This window comes from Pavona decussata, unplaced genomic scaffold (assembly GCF_977016875.1).
Source record: "Pavona decussata unplaced genomic scaffold, jaPavDecu1.1 SCAFFOLD_14, whole genome shotgun sequence".
NCBI lineage: Eukaryota > Metazoa > Cnidaria > Anthozoa > Scleractinia > Agariciidae > Pavona > Pavona decussata.
The window spans coordinates 1,674,358-1,681,922 of NW_028145437.1; the positions used below are offsets into that span (position 1 = coordinate 1,674,358).

A 7,565-nucleotide genomic window follows, 5' to 3' on the forward strand; every position below is an offset into this window, starting at 1 on the left:
AGTGTGCACCTGTTTCAAGTTAAAATGTATGGGCTGAAATAAGAATATCCCTAGGCTCAACCAAATTCACATATTCTTATATATATAAAAAAAGAGTGTGCACTTGTATGTTGTTTGCAACGCTTCATCTTGAATTATACGTTGTAACAAATTGTTAAAGCCGATTATTTCAGAGATTCTGAGGTTTAGGATTTTTTGGCCTACATACCTGTGTGTTGTCGAGAATAAATAGTTTCACTGACCTGTTAGTTGACTTAATTTAATTAGTTGTTTCTGAAAGAAATCTAAGGAAATGAGAAGCAAATATAAAGTCTATCTGCAGTTTTGATTTACTTCGGTAGGACATACTGAACCAAAGTATTAATCCACTAAGCAAAAATGTAACTCCTCTCTGAATAACTGATGGTCTGTGACTTTTTTTTCTGCACATGTAATATTTGAATAATTATACGGAGCACAAAATATTTCAAAACGTCTTGAGCCACCGGTATTTTTTGGTTGTTGTCAACAATGTTCTTTTGGCCTCCTCCGTTTTGCATGGCGAGTACACATGTACCAGCATAAAATTAGCCTCTAACAGAGACATTGTTTTGGCTCGTCACGCAATCCCTCCTCGTGAGAATGCGTAACAAGCCCAAAGAAAGCCTGCGTGACAGGCCAGCATAAAATGTGCGCGATTAATGTCTAGCCAATATAAAAAATTTTTCCATAAGTAAATGCAATGGAAACGTCCTTGTGCATTTCAGTCAAGAGAAAAATTTCTCCATAATAAGTTTCCGCTGCATCCGCATCGCGGAAACGCAATGGAGACATCCTTGTACATTTCAGCCAACGGAAATGTGGCAGAAACCCGAAACATCTACAGCATTTTTCTCTTACAAGTTGCCGGTCACATCGGTCTTGCCGAAACATAATGGAAACTCGAACTATCAAGTTTCTGTCACTTTTTCGTATTGCGGAAACACCTTATTTCACCCTGTGACAATGTAAAGCAATCACACTGAGGAACAATCTTATTTCAAGTTAAAATTAAAAAGTTAAAATGTGGCGAACGTAAACAATCTATGGGAGATGCAGAACGGATGGTCTCTTTCAAGTGCATGTATCAAAGTTCCTGCGTGAACATGGATACATCTCTGAAGCTAATTACATTGACATTGTGGCTGGTTGGCACAAAGCAGCTGACAGAAGAGGTCTAACTGAATTGCAGCAAAGCAAGAGAAATTATGCAATGCTCAACATGATACTGGACGAGTGGATGCCTTGGCCTAGGGAAAATCCAGACCTTTCAACTATTGACGTTAACACTTATACTAAAGAACATTTTATGCTCAGGAATTGAGCATGTGAATTCATTATACTGAATCACGTATCAACATTGCCACAGTGTGTTGGTTGACAGTCTGCATGGTATACAAATGTCAGTTAAAAAATTGGCAAAATGTTTGTTGTCCGTTAAATTGTGGGCTGTTTATTAGTTGTCATTGAATTGGCTAATAGTGAATAACTGTCGTGTTGCAGATGTTAGGGTGAAAAAACATGAGTTTTCATTATTGTGGGGAGGGGAAGTGGTACCCCCCTCCCCCAAGATCAAAGAAAACGTTTTTTGCCCCAGCATGGAAGCAACATTACTGCTTCTTTCATTTGCTAGACCCCACACTCATAAATAATAAACACTCCCTTATAGAGTGCTACTGTTAATCACGTGTCTGGGACTTATGTTTAAAAAAGAAATGATTACTAGCCGAATAAGAATGGTAAGGCCCACCAAGGCTTTTGAAAAATAAACCCATCCAGACCCTCTTGGTTGTTTACAACTGCTGTTCATTTTATTTTTGATGTGTATGGTTTTTGTACGCCAGTTAACGGGACATGGGGTTCTCATGGGAGACAGTGACAGCAGTCACCACTAACATCGAGAGTATTGAGTTTTGAAGGCGGGAAAATGCATTGATTGGTTATGAGGAGCATCCACGAGCTGGAACAACAGATGACGTGGAAGCATTCTTTGCTCTGTTGCATCGTTACCTTGTCTTAATTTTTACTCAGGAAGAATTCAAGGCCCTCTGGAGGAAACAGGTCAGGTATGTACAGGGAACAAATTATAAAATTTTTATTTTTTTTTAGCAAGGTTGGAAACTTAATTTTGATTAATTCGCCATTGGGCGAATTTCCACTCAATAGAAAGAATTGACACTTGAGCTTGCCTGGGCGAGTGCTAATTTCCATCCCTGCTTGGGAAAGAGAGCTATTTTTGTTCAAAATAGCTCAATAAAAAGGATGAAAATACTATGTATCCAGTATTAATTAGTCTGTTATATAGGCAACATGATCCAATTTTTTTTGTTTGTTTTACTTTTCTCTTTTACAGGGAGTTTACTAAGAGGATAGGCGGTAGTCACCACTTCCACTACTGCACAACCAATGAAAGATACCGGGAATGGGAAGATGAGCTGCCCTCTTTTAATGAAGTGCCAGATGATGTTGATCCAAGTGAAAATCCACTGACGCTCCACAGACTGACATTAAATCGACAGGAAGATGCATCAATTTTTATCGCCAGCCGCAGTTTCCTTCCTCCCGGAAATCAGACGACTATTTGTCAAAGGCTTCACAGACCAGAAGGGCAGCTGCCTCCGGTGTGAATGTTGAACATTACAGCGTCTGACTGCAATTAACTTTAGACATAGTGACTAGGCCTGCATTTCTTGCGGTCATAGATGACGATGTCTTTTCTTTTAAGATGTAGTACTAGCAGGTTATGAAATGAGAGATAATGAATTTCAATGGTCTTTATGGATACTCAGTGTTCCAAATCAATATGGCTGCTGTATTGGCAAAAAGCTCAGACCGGCAGAGCTATTCTTGCAAAATATTTGCCATTTTTATCATGGCAACAGCTGATAAACAAATTTATCAGCCATCTTTTATGGTTCATTTTGTGAACCAAAACAAGACAAGAAATTAGCCTTAATTTTGTAAGGAGCCTCCTTAAGGACGTTTGCGCGAAAAAGTCCTGCCCCACAGATTTTTTTCATACTTTAGGTATGGTCAGCTAATAAGTTATTGATGTCAGAAATGCAAAAAAAATTGGGGGTCACCGACTTCGTTTCAGAGATACAGCGCTGGAAAAATACCCTGATTTTGAAAAGTTGGGCCTTCGTAACTCAAAATGATCTCCACAGTTTTAAGTTTAAAATATTCAAGATGAGTAACTGGAGACAAACTATTTTAGTCAAATTTTATCTAAGCGTATATGTTTCGTAAATTAGTCCAACTGGTGTCATCCTTGTAATTAAATGTAGCCCTTAAGAGGACATTCGCGATCGTCACACAGACAAAAATGAGTGTAATTCGATGGCGCGTGGACAGAAAAATAGAAAATAATCAAACTTCTGCCCCACAGATTTTTTTCATTTTTCTCTAAAACGTAGACAATCAATAAAGAAAGTGATCAATTGAAAAAAAAAGGGGCGGGTCACCAGACATCTAAGAGAGTTATAATGAAGACAAGCTAGCCGCTATGGTGACAGATTCCAAAGTCACGTTTTTGCGTGACAGGTCAGAGAAGCACTGGAACCTAAACAGGGATATCTATCCCATCATGCACAGCTCACAATGATTGCTCGAGTCAATGTTTTCGTTCGAGTGTGCTGTCAAAACTCTGATCGTTTAAGTTGTTTATCGTTATTCTACCTTCAAAACTTATACAGCTGTTTAGCCAATGCCAAGTAAATGTATCTATAGCCGTTAGCGAGGCGAAAATGTGAGAAGTAAGCTTATTTATTTACCTAGAATGGGTATGTGGAGATTGATTGTACACGGGATTGGTGATCAATAAAATTGCTCTCTTGTAAGGTAAGACTTTCTCGTTTACTATCAAAACTTAAAAAAGCTTAAAGGTGACTTCGTTTGACGAATAGACTACATAAAGTATTGCATTTCAATTATTTTGTTATATCAAGAGTCAAGTAAATATCTTAAATCTCTTGGCGCGAAATACCCGCAGGACCGTATCAGCGCCTTTACTTGGGCTTTTTGTTGCAACCTTAACCCGTCTAATCGTTTCACGTCGAGTTTTCGTTTTTAAAACTGTGCAACGGAAATGAATTTCCCCCTTTTTAATGCTGTCACATCCCCCGACATGTGTGTTTACCTCCGTGTATCGTCAACCATGAATTGCGCGTGACATTGCGTGGCGTGTGCGTTACTTGCGCACTAAAGATGCGCATAAACAATTAGCGCGAACATCCTTAATTACATATAAAGGAACAAAGGATTATACATTCATATAATTTAACATCTACAGATACCACATTCTATTTTCCAAATAAATTTGGTACAATAATAGCCTAGCCTGGTCATTTTCAATCCTTCATTATTTTACAACTTAACCCATTGACCCCTCAAACGCCCGTAACCGCCCATGCGCGACAACCCCCGAATTTCCTGAAACGCCCAAGACCGCCCGTCCAAAATGGCGGCTGGTTTTTCGCCTCTCTACCTCCCCCTGGTGGATTTTTCGTTATTTTGTTGTCATGGAGATCAAAAGAGATGATTAACCAATCAAATGCCATCTTTTGCGCATTTTTTGACAGGTCATGTCAAGGACCACAAGCTCGGTAATTTTTTTGTCGCGCGAGGTAATTGAAATTTGCAAGACAATGGCGAATGCGTTAGAAAATGATGCAGATGTAGCGGCGCTTTTTGGCGACTCGGGGGATGAAGAAAGCTTTGATGGGTTTGGGGAGGGAGGATCTACTAGTGACGATGATTCGGATTTAGATTTCGAGGGCCTAGATGCGGAAGAAGACGAAGAAGATGCTCCTGATCAAGAAGAAGCCCAAGTTCCACAGCCAAGCCATGACACAGACGACGAAGAAGTAGAAGCGAGATGGACGGCTCACCTCTCAGATGTTCAAGTTCCTCCGTTTGTGGCAGCATCTGGTCCTAATATAGCCTTAGATAATCCTTCCGAATTAGATGTCTTTTTGAATTTTTTAGGAGACGATTTGTGGGATAGAGTTGTAGAGGAAAGTAATCGCTACGCGCAGCAAAAGTTAGGCGATCGATTTGCTAGTTTTCATCAAATCACGCGCGCGGAATTTAAGGCTTTCATCGGGGTAAATTTAATCATGGGGATAAATCGCCTCCCAAATTACGCTTTATTTTGGTCTAACGATGATTTTTTTGGCAACCACGGTATCAAAAGGGTAATGACTAAGGACAGGTTTGAGGAAATAAGTCAGTATTTGCATTTTAACGATTCAACTAAGGAGCCCGCTCGCGGTGCTGAAAATTTCGATCGCCTTTTCAAAGTCAGAACTGTAAATGATTATGTTAGGAGTAGATGCCAAAATAATTTTAAGCCCACTAAGAATATTGCCGTAGATGAGGGAATGGTCGCTTTTAGGGGGAGGTTATCTTTTAAGCAATACATGCCCGCTAAGCCAACAAAGTATGGCATCAAGGTTTGGATGGCGGCCGATTCAAGTAACGGGTATGTTTTTAATTTTGATGTTTATCTAGGTAAGGAAGCGAATCAACGTAGGATTTATGGGTTAGGTTACGATGTAGTCACTAAAATGATTAGGCCTTTCATGAATAAGAATCATCATGTGTATTTTGACAATTTTTTTAGCTCCACAACTTTATTAGAACACCTAGAAACTAATGATACTTACGCTTGTGCCACTGTTAGATGTAATCGTAAGGACCTTCCGCGTTGTGCCAAAGAAAAATTGCGCCCAGGAGAAAAAGTTGTTACCCAGAAGGGGAATGTAGTTTTCACAAAGTGGCACGATAAAAGAGATGTTAGTGTAATCTCCACTAATTGTAGTCCTTTGATCCCAGATGTAGTTGTAAGAAGGCGAAATAATAATGTGTCAAAGCCAGCAGTGATCGATTTATATAACCGGCACATGGGGGGTGTTGACCGTGCCGATCAGCAGCGCCAGTATTATTCTGTAGGTCGTTTTTCCTATAAATGGTATAGGTATCTGTTTTGGTTTTTACTTGATATTTCCATTTGTAATTCTTTTGCTGTGTAAAATGCCCATCGAATGGGGCAAAGACAGAGAAGGGTAAAACAGTTAAATTTTAGGATCAATCTAGCTAAGGCATTGATCGGGGGGTTTTCATCAACAGCTTCCATAGGTCACTCAGCCAAGCGCCGCAAGATTGAAAATTTGTCGGTCGCCCCAGAAAATATTGGGAAGCATTTTAGTGTTAAAATTGAAGGTAGGAAGAAAGTTTGTGTGCATTGTAAGAGGGTGGGTAGGAAAACAAGTGGGGGGCGTTCAGTAGAGACCACTTTTCAGTGTTTACAATGTAGTGTAGCGCTTTGCAAAACTTGCTTTCATGAATACCATGCGGCTTGAAATTGCATTCTTCATAACCCGAGTCCCCATCTGCGTCGCTGCGATCTATGAACTATTGGTGAGTTTCAAATGTATATACGATCATGATTTCATTGCATTTTGGCCTAATCAATATTTGAGATCTTGTCTTGGTTAAATTACCTTTGGCCGCTAATTGACACTTTTCACTTGTTTGGCTGCGAATTGTTTTTCAATGATGCGTTGAATATGGTATTTTGAATCTCATTTTGGTTTGGACCATTCACATGATTTTGGCCTTTATTTGGCACGATATTAGCTTTTATTTGGCGACATTTTTCACATTTTGGCTTTCGAATTCTTTGTCTTGTAAATAAAACTTGTTTGGAATCTCTACTTGTTTGTTTTGTCGTTTTTGCGCTGCGTGAGTTTTTATTTGCGATGCGAGGCGTCTGTACTTTGCTTTTTGCGAAGAGTTCTCGTGCGGCTCGAGTCATTCTCTCCTTCTCTTATCCTTGCCTGCCTTTAAATGGCCTTGAATCTGTAAGAAAACTTCAATAAATACTGTTAAAATTCATATGTGCGGTATATACCAGTCATTTTACCCATTTTCGGTTCTTGACATGACCTGTCTTACAAGTTTTAAGCGGCCGCTAATTATTCATATTTGGAGCTCGCCGCGCGTAAAACACAAAAAAAATTAATTTGATTTGTGCTTTTCTCCCTGTCCTATATGTCCATGCATCATGTGATAAAATTTTTACACTTTCCGGCAGCAACATTCCTCCTCTTTCAGATGAGCTTTGCTTTGAAACTTGATCCCGTCTATAGCGCTACTGCGCATATGGTTTATTTCAAGCATTTGGATCACGCAGTCTTACTTCAAAAATTTCTAGGAAATTAGCATAATGTCACGCGTCACGCTCTCAGGGGGCAATGGGTTAAATCAATCACACTTGGCTTAATTTGGAGCTGGCGACACCATCATGCTTTTTTATTGAATACTGTATAAACTTTTACCAACCCAGATTCGACAAAGGTACCCACTGCACATATAACTTGCATATGCTGAAAGCAAGTCAAGGATTTTCCTTTTTGTCCACAACAATTCAGAGAGGTTTCCAGTCGAGTGTTGAAAGTAATTTTGACAAACTTACAATAAGAACCAAAAACCAATCACAGCGCCTTCGACTTCTGATTTGCCAGAGTTTGTTCGTTTTTCAGCTT

General features: G+C 39.5%; 1 pseudogene; it reads left to right on the forward strand.

The window, feature by feature from the left end:
* The first annotated feature begins 1,866 nt into the window (after positions 1-1,866).
* LOC146487686 (uncharacterized) lies at positions 1,867-2,645 on the forward strand (annotated as a pseudogene).
* The last annotated feature ends 4,920 nt before the right edge of the window (positions 2,646-7,565 follow it).